Source organism: Desmodus rotundus, chromosome 6 (assembly GCF_022682495.2).
Source record: "Desmodus rotundus isolate HL8 chromosome 6, HLdesRot8A.1, whole genome shotgun sequence".
NCBI lineage: Eukaryota > Metazoa > Chordata > Mammalia > Chiroptera > Phyllostomidae > Desmodus > Desmodus rotundus.
This window is the reverse complement of record NC_071392.1, coordinates 81,575,892-81,592,926: the sequence shown is the minus strand read 5'-3', so window position 1 is coordinate 81,592,926 and position 17,035 is coordinate 81,575,892.

The window sequence follows — 17,035 nt, the reverse complement described above, 5'->3', positions numbered from 1 at the left end:
CGCTGCGTCGGTGATGAATCCTAACAAATCACATAGTAATAACTCCCTGATTCTCTGTTAAAGGCAAGGGTTGGAATGCTCATCTCCATCACCTAGGGTATGAAATTAGACCTTCTCTAAGTCTGAGAATTATTCGACCCCAGCTCAGCTTTAAACACCTTGCTAAATGGCCCTAACCTGTCAAAAATGTAAATACAAAAGGGCATACTTCAAAAATCACTGATTCTCACAAAAAGGAAAAGAAAGGACCATTCACAAGCATCTCATAGAGTTCTCCAGCAAATTCCTCTCTTCCCAAATGTTCTAAGTTTTATGAACTTTACCCTTAAGTTCAGTAAGCCTTGAAGAAAGAGAGGGACATAGGAGAAATCAGCACTGATTTCTTCAATGGCCTTACTGTGAAATAAGCTTTCCTTCCAATAATTAGGAGGGTATAAGGCAGCCTTGCCCAAACCCAAGTGACACAGTCCTTCCGTGACCAGAAAGTGTCCTTGTTTAGCTCAGTGACTGAATCCACCCCACTGGACTCTGGATCAGAGTAGACTTGCAGATTTGCCCTCAATATATGGATGCTGTTACACATGTTATATATAGATGTTATCAAGAAGAGGAGCTAGGGGAAGGACACTTTGACTTGATACATTTCCGGGATGACATCTTAATGTCTTGTTAACTCTGTAGGAGAGGCACTCCAAACAGAATTTAATACTCTGAATATTTATTAAGTAAAGTTCTGCTAAATTGTACCAGTGAGAATTGAGTGAAGTTATTAAGTCTAATAATTAAATTATTTAATTCAAAAGTTAAATAATTTCAGTTGTTTGCCCATGACTGGAAGGAGTCTTATTGAAAGATTACAATTCTTTCCCCATTGAGATGATAGATAACTTCTTTAGTAATAAGATATACACATTTTTCCCTACAATGTGTAACTCTTGGCTTCATAATTCTGAACGTCTAATTGTTTTATAACTTCTTTAAATGAAACAGAGGCAAATAGGCTTTAAGAGGCACTGAATGAAGCAATAGAAAACAGTACTTTCACAAATGGATTATTTTGAAATAGTTCTCAAACATTAAAATCAGAACTTCATCAATCTTTAGTCATGGGATTTTCTAATAGAATCAAGCAAAGGGCTTTCTTCCCATTAATCTCCTCCCAAAACAATAAGATAGACACCCTCGGAAGTAGAATATCAACGCATTCAATCTCCTTTCATTTTTTTCTGGCTTGCTTTTAATTTCATTTTAACCCTTAAGCTTTTAAAAACAGAGTCAATCAGAAAGTGAGGGTGTAAGGAAATCATTTTCCAGGACTTTTCATAAAAACTTGAATTTTAGATTCTTCTTTGGGGTAAAACAGACAATTCCTTATCTGCAAGGCTATTTCTAAATTGCAAAGATTCTCTCCCCATATGTCCCTGCATCGCCATGGTTTCCTCCTGTTCCCCCGCCTCAATCCCGGCTGCCACTATCAGACAGACAGACAGTGAGATGACCCTTTCTTCTCGCATCCGGAAACCTGAGCAGCAGCCTGTAACTGCTCCAGGACTGTCAAATAGATGCATTGTCAATCTACTTTTCAAAGATGCAGAGTTTTGGAAGACAGGAAGGAACACAGGAGACAAGGGCACAATGTTATTCTGAGCACCCTGCAAGACATGCCTACCTCAGCCTTGGGTGCACTCCACTGCCCTGGAGAGGGAAGACTTTAACCAGCGAAGAACATGCCCCTCCTAGAAATCTGCTCCTGCCCTCCTGTCTGTTCTTCCCAGTCTTTCACTTTTCCAAGTACGGCACCGGAAGTCCAGTGAAATGCTCGGTCCTGTGAGGGTCTCCTGTAAAGTAATGCCATTCAATAATATCTCCACACAAAGGAATGCAGGCTTATGTGTGTTTGCTTTTTTAATTTAAAAAGAAAAATAAAGAACAGTTAGCTCTCGGTGTTTAATTTCTGTAAAGTGATTTTTTAAAAGGAAGGACAAAACTTCAACAGGCAGAACATTGCTTGACGTATGTCTTATGTACGTATTCATTACAACCACTGTATTAAGTTACTCATGGGGTTAGCGAAGGAGGTTATATATCTAGCTTATTGCCACATAGTTTCTTTTGCTCTTTGAAAATGTGCATGGAAGCCGTAGGCTTTACATAAAGAATAAAACCGTGGACAGTCCTGACATCATATCGGAGGGATGTCTTAGAGACCATACAGATAGAGTGTTTGTATTCAAACATTCAGCTTGCTCCTAGTAGAGCTGCAAATGTTACATAAAACAAACTTATCACAGAGAATGATTTCCTCCTCCTGCCTTTAATTATCAGATTCATCAAACACAGAACAAAAAAAAATCTTCAGGTATCACAATTTATGAGATTTTTGGAGAATTACATGAATACCTTAGTTACTGTAGATGATAAGCAGATTGCGGTAAATCCAAAAGGTGTATGCTTTTAAGGTAGACATAACTAATCATTAAAATTCTTACCAATTTATTTAGAGATTTGCCAATCTGCTGCCTTGTAGCAAGGGTGAAGGAAGAGCTATCAGAGATCTATTCTGGGATCTGGTGAGGAGAAGAGGAGGGAAGATGCGGGTAATTGCTCTAATCAAGCATTTTTGAGATCTCTGAATTGCTCCCCTCTATATTGAGCTGAAAGATATTTGGCCATCTACGGGGATGTTCTTTGGGCAGCATTCGGTTTAGGTTAATTAAACTAGGAAACAACTGGTGCTGGAAATTTGACTTCTCACTTTCTGGTGAATGCACCCTTACCAAGAAACTTAACTACATCCAATATAAGATTCCATTTTCCAATGAAGTCCAAAATCTGTTGGAACAAATATTCGATCTTAATTATACAGATTAATTAATTCCTGAAAATCCCTTTGGGCATATTTCCCATTCCAAATTCTGATTATACGTTTCACCCCGTAGGCTGTGGCTAGTTTGAATTCATTAACTAATTTATGCACATCTTCCCTCAACATGATTATCAAGTTCTCAGCACTGTTATAGGTGCCAGAGATGCAGCAGAGAACAAAATGGACAAAAACAAACCCCAAACAATCCTATTTTCATGGAATTTTCCCTCCTGCTAGGAACACAATGAACACAATGAATGATGTTTGCTTTTATAATTTTTAATTGATTTGAGAGAGACAGAAACATTGCTTTGTTGTTCCAATTATTTACGTATCCATTGGTGGTTTCTTGTATGTGCCCTGACCTGGGATCGAACCCACAACCTTGGCGTATTGGGATGATGCTCTAACCAACTGAGCTACCTGGCCAGGGCCAATGATGTTTTGGTTATATGTCGCTGCATAACAAACCACCTACTGACTTAAAAAAATGATTATTTTATGATTTCATGACCCGCATGGTGGGTTGACTGGGCTCATCTGGGTGGTTCTTTTGCCCCATGTGGTGTTAGCCTGAGGGGCTGGTGTGTCCAACACGGCTCACACACGTATCTAAATTCTTAAGTAGAAATATCTGGAAAATTGGACCCAAGTGAGCCTCTTAATTTCTCCCTGTAGTCTCAAGGCCTCGCTCTTTCTGCTTGGCACTGTCTCTCTCTACAAGGGCTATCCAACAGTTAACCAGCCTTCTGGCAACGCAGAACTCTCCAAGCACAAAGCTGGAAGCCTCGAGGCCTTCCTAAGGCTCAGGCCAGGATCTGGTCCAGCATAATTTCTGCCACATCCTAATGGTTAAAGTGAGTTGCAGGGCCAGCTCAGATTCTAAGGGGGGGGACTACAGTAGGGAGTGAATCCCAGGAGGCATGTATTGTTCATGGGGGGGAGCCATATTTGGGGACAAAGTACATAAAAAAGTAAAATATATATTAGAGGGCAGTAAGTGCAACAGAGAAGAAAACAGCAAAGGGCAGTGCACAGTGTTGGGTGTATGTTGAGCAACTGGGAAAGGCCTCCCGGTGAAGGTGACATTTGTCAGCAGCAGCCTGATGGAGGCGAGGGAGCAAGTCATGAGTTACCTACAGGGAGAATATCACAGTACAGGCAGAGAGCAGTTAGGGCAGTGAGTGCAACAGCTCTGGGATGGGAGTTTCTAGAATATTCCAGGAGTGGCAGGGAGCCAATGGAGGAAGAGTTCAAAGGGAAAGGAATAAAAGATCATCAGAGTTGTGGGAATTGAGGTCAGCACCAAGGAAGTCTGGGTGCCAGAGGAATCTTTTTTTTTTTAACTCTTTTTTTTATCCTTACTTGAGGACATGCGTATTGATTTTAGAGAGTGGGGAAGGGAGGGAGAAAGAGGGTAAGAGAAACATCCATGTGAGAGAGAAACATCAATCGGTACACATCCCAACCAGAGACCCAACATGCAATCCAGGCATGTGCTCTGGCTGGGAATTGAACCCATGACCCTTCCGACTACAGGAGGGAGCTCCAACCAACTGAGCCACATGAGCTAAATGATCCATCTTTGAACTTGATCTATATTGGTCCTTTAGTATGACAACTCATAAAAAGAGATGTTTGACGCATGGTGACAAGAAGACTCTGGATTTTAGTCCATGCCTCAAAGTGAACGTTTTAACATTTGAGCTCTTAACTCCCTCAGATTAATTTATCCAGGCCAATCGCTAAACCACCAGCCCCTAAGAGTTTCACTCTCAGTGCCCCAGGCAGCCCAGCTGGTACCTTACTATCAGCTTTCCACTGTGTAGTGTAGATTCTTAATTTCCCATCTTAGAATATTTGTGCCAGTTGCATTGATTATTATGCCATTTCAGTTCAATAATTAATTCCATTTACTCCATAATTTGTGGACATCTAAGCCCTACTCTCCCCCAGCAGACCTACCCCATGCTTTTATACTCATTTCTGCACCATTTAGTGTTCTTTGGTGGCAAGCAATAGAAACTACCCTTCTTAAATCAAAGTGGATGTGGACATGCGCAAAATGATGTCTTCAAAGGATAATCAATAGTAAAATTAATTGAGCAGAAGAGCCTAGGGAAGAATAGAGGATCAGAGGAACATTAAGAAGGACATAAGACACAAATACTCTGAATCCCTCACATGACTCAGCTCCAATCACACTTAGCCCCTCTGTGTCCTTGCATTTCTGGGAGGGACATCGCTGCAGGGAAAGGGACCCTAGAGAGCCTAACTTGGGCCACATAGCATTCCTGCTGTCAAAACCCCGTGGTCTTCAGACTGGCAGCCTACCAGAATCACACATAAATCAAGTAGTCAATACTTCAAGGGAGGGCACCCTTGTCAGAAATAAGGAAATATGGAAAATGAAGTAGTAGAGTATTAGCTATTTGAATCAATTATTTTAATTATGTTTAATATTAAACTATTATAAATAAGGAGAACTAGGAAATAAACAATGTCATGGGTTGGAACCATACAGTACAAATTTTTTTTTTCATTTTTTTTATTGTTCAATTACAGTTGTCCCCATTTCCCCCCATTACTTTCCCCTGCCCTACCCACACCCACCTGCCACATTCAATCCTCCCCCCCGCCCCCGCTGCCGTTGTCTTTGTCCATGGGTCCTTTATACGTGTTCCTTGATTTGAGCCTTAATTTGAATGCAAAGAAAAGGCACTTGTTAGGCAATGAAGAGTTGTTGGTATTTTTTATAGAAGACTGCAGTAACAGTGTTTACACTTGAAGAATGTTAGTCTGTCACCTGGAAGTGGTTTATAAGATACATTTAAATAATGAAGCACTGAAGATGGCGAGGCAATTTAGGAAGTTATTGGAATTTTCCAACTGAGACATGATAAAAGCCATTTGGATCTGTCATACAACTTTGCCGCTGGCCACCCAGAAATACTCTCTTGACTATTTCTCTTTCTGTTGTTCTGTCACTGTTGCCTTATTATTTATTTTGTCATCCAAGGACAGCTGACTTAATGCCACCTTTTGCTTCACGCTTTGGGAGCCTGACGTCACGTAGAGTAGGTATCTCTCAAGGAGAGAAGCCGATCTGGAGCTGACGGTTTGTCATAAGCTTCCCGGTTCTCTGGCGTCATAGCCCTCCATTGCCATTAGCGTAAGTCAGCTCACCTTGACTATCGGCTTTATGAACCATCCATCCTCTTCTAATTATTTAAGATGATCTGATTCGATTCAATAATAAGAAATTCAGCAGCAAGCCAATCTTCTCTCAACTCACCTTGCGTCCCAGGTGCAAGAATTAGGATCACGCCTTACAGCTGAGATAAAGCCTTAAACTCAGCACCTTTTCCCCTGTCCTTCATTAGCTCCGTACAGTCACCCCAGTATTCTAGCCCTTACAAGACTGGACTCTGTTATTCCTTCTTGATTCCTCTCCCCCATCACACCATCACCATCCACATGTAGTTGTACTCTGAACCCCTCACCACCTCTGATGCAAATCAAATCTCCAGGCCAAGGTGTATGTCCATACTTCGCTTCATCGTAGCGTACCTGCTGCTCTGTTCACCAGGCTACATTTGGGCATTTGCACTTTTTTCTGGACTTCCCGGTTGCTAGGCTCTGGCAAATCTATGGCCTATACTTATATCTTCCAGATGTTGCTGGCTGGGCTAGCCTTTCCTCCTACCATCTGCAGCTTTGTCTCTTTCCCATCACCTTCCTTTCCTTTCCTTGCTTTCAGCAGCTCCCTTCCATGTGGGAAAGATCTCTGCTTCCAGATTTAAGCCCTTCTGAACCTTCCTACCTGCATGAAGTTATCCCCTTCAACTCCAGGTATGTGCTGAAATAGGGGAATACATTGAAAGGTTAGAGAAATGGGCAATGGGGAGAGTAAAGAAAACAATAAGACAAGGGGAGGTAAAATTCTTTATCTCACCCACACAGATAAGGATAGAAACCCTCCTCGATACCAATTATGTAGGAACCCTACAGAGAGTTAATAGATGGAGCTGTTTACCTGGAGACTATTGGAGAACTAACTTGATAGAGAAAGGGGTGAGGAAAGCTAAAACCGAAGTTCTACTTCTACACATAGGGGTTCTTAACAGTTTTCGTTCCATAAACTTCTTTGGCAGTCTGGAGAAGCCTGTGGACCCCTTCATGGAATGGTGTTTTAAAATGCTTAAAATAAACTATATTGGATTAAAGATTATTCCAATTATATTGAAATATGGTTGTCGTACTAAGAAAAGGGAAGTTTGATATGGAAATATTTTGCTTTACTGTTTGTACCTTAAATAACAGGATCTAGAGTTAGGTCTAATAACTAGTGAAAGTAGTGTTCCATGTAAATAAATGATACTTGTCGATTGGCAACAACTGATTGACACGATGAGACCATCTGGGATTCCTGCTCACGGCCAAGTCACACATCCTGCTAATGCTGTTGTGGTTTGCTGCCCACATTTGCAATGGAAGACAATGTTCAATTCTGGTTCAGTTAGACGTGAGTGAAAATAAATGTGATTTTTCCCCCGTATTTAAGTCAAGCACCTCCGGATTCACTTAGGTACTCACTAGTTAAGAACCCTATTCCAGCCCTGGCCAGTGGGGCTCAGTTGGTTGGAGCATTGTCTGGTAAACCGACAGGTTGCGGGTTCGGTCCCTGGTCAGTGAGCATGCGTAGGTTGCTGTTTGGTTCTGGTGGAGGTGCTTAAGAGACACAGCTGATTTATGTTTCTCTCTCACATTGATGCTTGTCTTCCTCTCCCTTGCCCTCCCTTCCCTGCTCTCTAAAATCAATAAACATGCCCTCCTTTGAGGATTAAAAAACCCCTATTCCAATGGCAGTCACAATCATGGGCAAGACTAGATGGGTGGAACAGATCTACGTCAATTACACTCCTCAATGGACCCAGCAGGAATTGACTAGACTGGGATTCACCTTTCTTCCCAAACACTAGGCTGCCCATTCTGCCGAGCTGCACACACAGACTTTTCTTTCTTCAGGTGCCTTTGTTTCTGCTGCCTCCTGTGTGGGAAATTCTAGTCCTCCTTGTGTTACTGTAACCACGGGGTGGGTGCTGGGGTGGGTGCTTAAAGGCCAGGGGCCAGGAAGCCGGGATTACGTCAATGATCGGAAAGACCTGAGAGGCAGACAATTCGACTTTACCTTCACGGGGTTTTGGAGATGAGGAGTGTGTTTCCAGAGACAAAATGGTCAGGCGAGGCAGCCAACGGGGGTGATGCTGAACACCTACAACCAGGGAAAGGGACGAACAGAAGAACAGGAGGCTGAGGGTGTTTGCCCCCAGAGTGGTTATGATTCCTTGTTAAGTTACTCAATCCGAGCTTGTTTTTATATTCAGAACCCGATGACTGAAAGGATGTTCAGGTCTCAAGAAGAGTGACTGCAACACTGTGGCAAGAAAATACTAGAATGATTCCTTTAGTCCTTCCCTGAATGAATCTGTGGACACTTGCAAGGGTGACTACACTGGGGAAAAGAGAATACCTGGACACTTGGAGGAGTACTGACAAAGTCTCTGACTTGAGATTGATACCTAGAGACAATCGTCATGATTCCCCTCCCCCACCGCTGGCTGGAGTTGGGGCTTCAAGGGAGTAAGTCAAAATGGTGCTTGGTGCGGCCGCGTCATCTAAAGACTCACCCAGGGGTCATTTTTCCAGTCCCAGATTGGATCATTGGAATCGATATCTTGGCAAAGGGAGCAGCCCCCACATTGGATCACTGGCCTCGAGCAATAGTATCCTAGGAAACCTCTGGAACTGCCCTCCTCCTGCAGCCAATATGGTTATTCAGTGACAGTATCACATCCTCGGGGGGATAGTAGACATTCTTGCTATTCCTGTGAGCTGAAAGGACACAAGAGGAGTGGTCCTGAGTCTATCCCTCTTTAACCGGGCAGGATTTTGAAGAACTCTTGTAGACTACTGCAAGTTCAGCCAAGTCACAGCCCTGGTCTCCCTGTTGGAGCGGGCCGATGGTGCTTGGTAGGGGGTAGGCTGTAGGCAGTCATTGATTTGGCAATGTTTTCATTCGGAATCCAATGAGAAAAGAGATTCAGACGCAGTTTGCACTTGTGGAACAGACACTATTTATTATAGTTTTGCCTCAGGTCTGTATTAATGCCCCTATTCTCCGTCCCCGTCTAGTCTGAAGAGATCTGGGCCACCTGGACACCCTACATAACACCACACAAATCCAGCAGGTCGATGACGCCACACAAATTAGGCAGGATGAGCGATGGGTGGGTCCTATGTGGGAGACCTTGGTCAGACACTTGTGCTCCAGAGAGTGGAAGATAGCCCTGTGAAAACTGAGGGGACTGACACGTCGGCGAATTTGGGGGAGTCCAATGGTAAGGGGACATCTGCCACTCGGAAGTTAAAGGCACGTGGCTGCAGCACAAGGCCTGGTGGCCTCTTCGGGTTTGCAGCGGATACATTCCACACCTAGCAATGCACTGCTCTGGCCCCTACAACCAGGTGACACAGTACTGTCAACAGTGAGTGGGACCTTCATAGTGAAGGGCTCAGTGACAGGTCCAGGCTGTGGTCCAAGCAGCCCCAAGCTTGGGCATTGTGATTTAGCAGAAACCATGTCAACCACGGGAAAGACGCAGTAGGCAGCTACGGCATCCCCAGGGGAGCAATTTCAAGACAGGCTCTTGGAATTCTGAGGCAAGCCAATTCCTGCAGATTCATTGAACAAAATCGCCATCTCCCCTGGCGGACTGTGGGAGTTTCCATGGCTCCTTGTTTTTGTCGATACTTGATGTGGTTGAACTCTTTGATTATCTCAGATAAGAAATATAAACTATTTTCAAATGATGAAGTTTTAGACTATTTCATACTACTCATATGGAAGAAATAGAAAATACACTGATTTTCCAAGCCTGTTGTAGATGACAGTTTTTTGTAAGGTAGAAGCAAAGCAGCTGAGCTCCAAAGGCTCTTCCACTCAAAATAATAATTTTTTAAAATTAGGGAAAGTAAATCTTTATGATATGGAAGGAAGGAAGCCTCAGGAGTTTTTATAACCTTTATACTGATTGATATTATATCATTTTTTCTATATTGTTGATTACCCCTACCTCATAGTTCTCAAAATACATGGTAGTACCCCAATTCTTTTTTTAAAGATTTTATTTATTTATTTTTTAGAGAGAGGGGAAGGGAGAGAGAAAGAGAGGGAGAGGAACATCAATGTATGGTTGCTTCTTGCGCACCCCTTACTGGGAACCTAGCCCACAACCTAGGCATGTGTTCTGACTGGGAATCGAACAGACGACCCTTTGATTCACAGGAGGGCTCTCAACCACTGAGCCAGACCAGCCAGGGCCCAGTTCTTGAGATTAGACCTTTAAATAGTAAAATTGGGGGGCAGTAAAGAAAGAAAAAATATATAAGTAAATACATACATACATGCATACATATATACATAATAAATTTAGGTAGCTGATTTTTACATATTCAGGACTATTGAAGCTTACTTATCCCATGCTGCTATATTTGGCTATATCTATGAGGTATTTAAATCCAGAGGATGCAAAAACATCGGAGGAAAATTTTAAAATTCCACTCAAATCTTAAATGGAATAAAAAATGAATGATCATATTTTCTAGCTTTCTCCCCAGTGCCCGTTTTTATATTTAATGCCCCTTTCTGTGGCTGAGATTCCTTCACTTAGCAGGAGTCTTTCCTCTCTGAAATGCTGGTACTCGCCATCCCTCCAGTTCTGCTCGCCCATGTCGTCTATGAGTTTAAGGAGCCTGCAGCTACGATGTGGTGGATAAGCTTAGTTTAGTCTGCAGAAATAGATACTCATCTCGACATCAGAGAGAAGGTGAATTCCCTGTCAAACCGATCACTCCAGCCTGAGATGTTGTCATTTTTCTTCTCGCAAATTAATGCTAAGGTGGGAAAACTGTTACAATATGGGTTTTCACTTTTTATAATCTACTGTCATTTGTCTGGTGTTGGTGATGAATGTGTGGCACTGAAAAGGAAGTCACACGATTTCCAAGAATCATAAAGATTTTTTCCCCCTGACATCTATCTTGAACTTGGCTTCTTTAATGACCGTCTCGCGTGAACTCTGCTTCCTAAGCCCTAATTATGTTTCTCTTTTCAGACCTGTATTACATGACCACATTTCAATTTCTAATCAATTATATAATATAATAATAATAATAATTACATGAGTCTACAGAGAGTCAGATTCCAACAATTTGAAAATGTATTTTTAAAAAAGAAATGAATTACCATTTGAGAGTGAAATAAGAAATCAACATTTAATAGGTCACATGCAAAGGCGACTTAAAAAGAATGGCTATTAAAACGAGGAAGTGGGTGGTGCAAGGTTGATGTCATACACGGAGTTACCAAACATGGATGTGCCTATCAGAACAAGGATACAGGAGGGTGGGAAGGTGGTAAGGGGTGGTCAGCATAAGGAAAGGGGGCTGCAGGGCCATTATGAGCATCTCAGGGGAGAGAGAAACTTCAGCAAAAAGACCTACCCCATCCACACTCACTCACCGGATGGGACTGTTCTCACTGAAAAAAAATATTTGTACCCCATTAAGGCCTACTCATTTTCTGTAAGATAGAAAATCAATGTCATGTCAAAGTGAATATTGTAGCCTAAGATATGGTCATTTTCATCACTATAAATTAATACGTGGAGATCATGCTAAGTATCTCATACATACGATGATAATTCAATCTTTCAGTCAGTAGGGGTCCGCCCTTGAACCATGAAATCCTAGTCAATGTTTTGTTGTCCCGTGGGATAATTTCTAGTGTGCAGCTGCCCTTTTCAAGTGATAATTCTGTCTCATGTAACTGGTTTTTGTTTTTTGGTTTTTGTTTTTGTTTTTTTTGGATTTTCTGGTTGTTAAGGGTCATTAAAATTCCTGGAGTAGAAAGTGCTCTGTATTAAATTATTTAAAATATCATCAACTTCATAGTAATACAATATATGTTCACAGTAATATGTACTTCTTTACCCTGATATCTATTGGGATGAGTAGAATCACAGCTGTTAAGAAACCCATGAAAATTAAATTACCAAGAAACCTCACTCACAATCAGTGGACTGCAAAACAAACTTTAATAACCTCCTGAAAGAAGCTTCTTTTCTCATTTTATGAGAGTAGAGAAAAGAGAGACGTCAAGATAATCAGTAAGGGCAGGAGAGTTCTTATGTATCAAGAAAAATATCCAGGACTGGAATGACATTTCATATTATTTATATGAGTTGCATAAAGGCTCGCTGAAAGTGTGTGTATAGATTGTGTCATTATCAAAACGTCTGGCCACGTTCTGACTTCCTGAAAGGTCAATTTGAGGAGGGAAAATTAACAGGGGAAAGATGGATAGCATGTAGAAATGGAGATTTCTCTCTGTGATCCTGTTGTATCCTGGACTTGTTTTTAGTGATACTCCAATATACACTTAACCCACTAAGTATTATTAAAAAATAAAACATCTTTGCAATGTGGACATCATAGAAAAGGTGCAGTCTTTCTATCAATATCTTAATTAATTAAATGGACCACATGACAAAGTCAATTTGCCTTTTGGCTCTTCCAGAAAAATCTCACATTTTTTTTTTCTATCTGGGAACTTAAATGGAACTGTCCTGTCTTAAATTTATTTATTTAAATAAGTGTTCCAACATATTGCCCAGTGAACGTTCCTGTTCCCATCCCCCCACCCAACCTCCATATCTGGCTGCCCCAAGGAGCAAGGTGTGACCTGTGTGGCTGTAATTGTCAGCCTGGGCTGCTCTGACAAAGTTCATGAACTAAGTGACTTAAACAACAAACATTTATTTCTTACAGCCCTGGAGGTTGGGAAGTCCAAGATCAAGGTGCCTGTGGATTTAGTGTCTGGTGAGGGCACTCCTCCTGGTTTGCAGAGAGCCCTCTTCTTGCTATATCCTCATGCGGCAAAGAGAGGGAGAGAGAGAGAGAGAGAGAGTTCAGATTCTAGTCTTTTTCTCTTCTTAGAACACTAATCTCATGGGCGCTCCACCTTCATGACCTCATCTGAACATGACTACCTGCCAAAGGCCCCACCCCCTGATTCCATTCCACTGGGGGGTAGAGTTTCAGCACAGTACATTGGGCAGGGGGCACAGACATGCAGCTTGCAGATGCATCTCTGCCTAGTGGTAACAACCTATTTGATACCATCAAAGCATTGCCTAGCAGTGCTGAACAGCAAGCAGACCCTTAATATGCACTCAATACTGAGAAAGCTCCTAACGACCTCCCGGATGAATTTTAGAATCAACGATCCTGGAGTTATTTTACAATAGTTACAGGAGGATGGGATTCTTCTAGTAACAGCTTTTATTAGACGTGAAAACAACAAACACTTATCAGGATATAGGGAAATCTCAGCAGAGTAGGACCTCGCCAGGATTAGAACTAAAAAACCTTTGTTTATTGGCAGTTTTGAAAACCTGAGAAGCAGCCGGTCGTGGAACGGTATGCTGCACAAGGAACGTGAAGTCGGACATTCTGTCGAGCTATCCCATATCTTTCAGTTCGCTCGGTTTTGTATCTGTGTGGTCCGCGTCACATCAGTAGGACTCAACAGGTCCGCAGTACCCCCGAAATTACTGAGTTCACAGGCTCGGCTCGACAGGTAATATTCGCAACCCCAAATTATAACCTTGGGCTGTGACTTGTTCAGTGGTCAAACAGCTCTTCCACCAGTGTGGGGTTGTGCTATATGGCTAGTCCCGGTCTCCTGCAACTGCTTGTCAATTTCCGTTACAGGTTGTTTTGAACTCCATGACAAACGGTACCGTGAGAGGTACCCCCTCACCTGAGGTAGCTGGGGACGGTGCCTGTGCAGCCCAGGTTCAATTCAGTAAACTATCCGATCCCTTGGGTAATGGTAGTGATTTCCGTTACTCCTCTGTTACCAAACCCAGAGCTTTCTACTTACACACATTAAGTAAAACTCTAGTAGGCTGCTCATTTAGATCAGTTCTAGAAACACCAGGATCCCTTAGCTAATACCAAAGTGTTCTGCAGTGAGACCATGTCTAGTACTGCTTTCTGGCTCTGCTTCTAACGCTAGTATTCATACATTTCTTGCCTTTGGTGATTTAGTTGCACTACGTGGCCCGTGACACCCAGGAATCCCCTCGTGTTCACTAAAATCGGGCAATCCAGTGTGATGGCAACAGTCCTCGCTGCCCACCCTGGCCTACGGAAGCCGCCACAGGAAGTCCGGGCTCCTCTCACTAATGTAGTTGGCACAGCCCCAGCAAAGGAAGTGTCCTCTGGGCCCTCGGCGGGATGTGCTCAGTGAGTGGGTGAGCGAGTCTTACTCTAGTCTAGCATTCCAGGCTTTCGAAACTTTTGGATATCTTTTTCTTTAAGGCATAACAAGGAGGGTCTAGCAAGCATTGTATCTCCACTCTATGTACATCACTTTTGAGTCTAGGTGTTAGTCAGTCAAGGAAACTGCTAGAGTACCTAGGCAGGCCACTCCCTCGAATACAGAATTGGGTCCTAAATCACCAGTAGCAGTATATGAGAGCCAGTCCAACAGCATACCCCTGCCACCCTCACCAAACACTTTAGGGTCCATTCCCATATGTGTTTCCAAGGTTTCTGTTGCTATAAATTGGCAGACTTTTGCAATTTTCATGTGTATTACATCTGTTCAAAGGTTACACTTTGTACTTCACACTGTGGGGACTGCCCATACTTGACTCTGTTTATAGGACTAGAAACAATGGGAAGTGTTGGGGGAAGTTCCTAAGGAGGACCAGTAGTCTCATGAACTTATAAAATTCTTACATTATTATGAAATTATATCTGAGTAGGCCGTGAGCCCAGGCCGTAGAGAAGCCCAGGCCATAACAGGGTCTTCAGGAAGGAGGAGACTAACTCTCCTGACTGGACACAAAGGGCTGTTTCATGAGCAAAGGAGACTTTGCAGAAAATAGGAAAAGCCCCCCCACTTTGTCAGATTCTGCTCCCATAACCCTGTTCCAATTTTTTAGAGAATCCTCTGCCTCTCTTAATAGCCAAATTCTAACATGAGACCATAGGAGATTAGGAGTTCAATTTGTGTCATAATTAATCCATTTTCAGAATTAAACATTGATTTGGTTTCCAGAATTCTATGCCCTGAGGCTACAGGAAATAAGAGACACTTTTAAAAAGTAAATAATAAAATTAGTTTGATCCCTAACTAGAACCTTGGCCTAAGGATATTCTTTCCCCAAGTCCTCTAACACAGAAATACCCAACCAACCAATCTCATTTTATTTACTTTTCCCAACATGCTCTATGGCCACCACCACTTGGTCTATCAAAATTGTATCTCCTGCGGGGGAACCAAGACGGCGGCGTAGGTAGACACACTGCGCCTCCTCGCACAACCAGAACTGACAGAGAATCGAACAGCAAGGGGGATCGACACCAAGGATAGAAAATAAACATTCATCCAGACTGGTAGGAGGGGCGGAGATGGGCACCGGGGTGGAGAGGACTCACGTGGCTGTGGCAGGACTGAGACTGGTGGAGTGTGGGACAAATGGCGCAGGCAGTCCGAGCACTAGCAGACCCTGCGGCCCCACATTTGCACAGATAAACCCAGAGGGCTGGACTCAGAGTGGCGGAGAGTGGGGCAGGCAGAGTGGCAGATAGCACCCTGCAGCACCACATTCACCCACAGATAAACCTGACGAACGGCGGGCAGCGAAGCAGACCGCGAAACCCAGGGCTCCAGCTCCGGGAAATAAAGCCTCAAACCTCTGATTGAAAGCACCCCTGGGGGTTGGGGCGGCAGCAGGAGAGACTCCCAGCCTCACAGGAGAGGTTGTTGGAGAGACCCACAGGGGCCTAGAGTGTGCACAGGCCCACTTACTCGGGAACCAGCACCAGAGTGGCCCAGTTTGATTGTGGGTAGCGGAGTGAAAGATTGAAATCCGGAGGAGAGTGAGGCGGGCGCCATTGCTCCCACTCGGCCCCTCCCCCACGTACAGCGTCACAGCACAGCGACCAGCATTACCCCGCCCCGGTGAACACCTAAGGCTCCACCCCTTAAAGTAACAGATGCGCCAAGACAAACAAACAAAATGGCCCAAATGACAGAACACTTCAAAGCTCCAGAAAAAATACAACTAAGCGACGAAGAGATAGCCAATCTATCGGATGCACAGTTCAAAGCACTGGTTATCAATATGCTCACAGACTTGGTTGAATCTGTTCGAAAAACCGATGAAAAAATGAAGCCTATGCTAAGAGAAACAAAGGAAAATGTACAGGGAACCAATAGTGATGAGAAGGAAACTGGGACTCAAATCAATGGTATGGACCAGAAGGAAGAAACAAGAACTTGGAAAAATGAGGAGAGGCTTAGGAACCTCCAGGACACCTTGAAACGTTCCAACATCCGAATTATAGGGGTGCCAGAAGGAGAAGAGGAAGAACAAAAAATTGAAAACTTATTTGAACAAATAAGGGAGAACTTCCCCGATCTGGCAAAGGAAATAGACTTCCAGGAAGTCCAGGAAGCTCAGAGAGTCCCAAAGAAGCTGGACCCAAGGAGGAACACAACAAGGCACATCATAGTTACATTACCCAAGAATAAACGCAAGGACCTACATCCAAGATTACTGTATCCAGCAAAGCTATCATTTAGAATGGAAGGGAAGATAAAGTGCTTTTCAGATAAGGTCAAGTTAAAGAAGCTCATCATCATCAAGCCCTTATTATATGAAATGTTAAAGGGAGTTACCTAAGAAAAAGAAGATAAAAAATAGGAACAGTAAAAATGACAGCAAACTCACAGTTATTAACGACCACACATAAAACAAAAACGAGAGCAAACTAAGCAAACAACTAGAACATGAGGGTTGTCAATAAGGGAGTGGGAGGGGGAGAGGGGGGTAAAGGTACAGAGAATAAGTAGCATAGATGATAGGTGGAAAAGAGACAGGGGGAGGGTAAAAATAGTGTAGGAAATGTAGAAGCCAAAGAACTTATAAGTATGACCCATGGACATTAACTATGGGGGGGGAATGTGGGAGGGAGGGGGGTGGGAAGGATGGAGTGGAGTGGGGGGGGAATGGGACAACTGTAATAGCA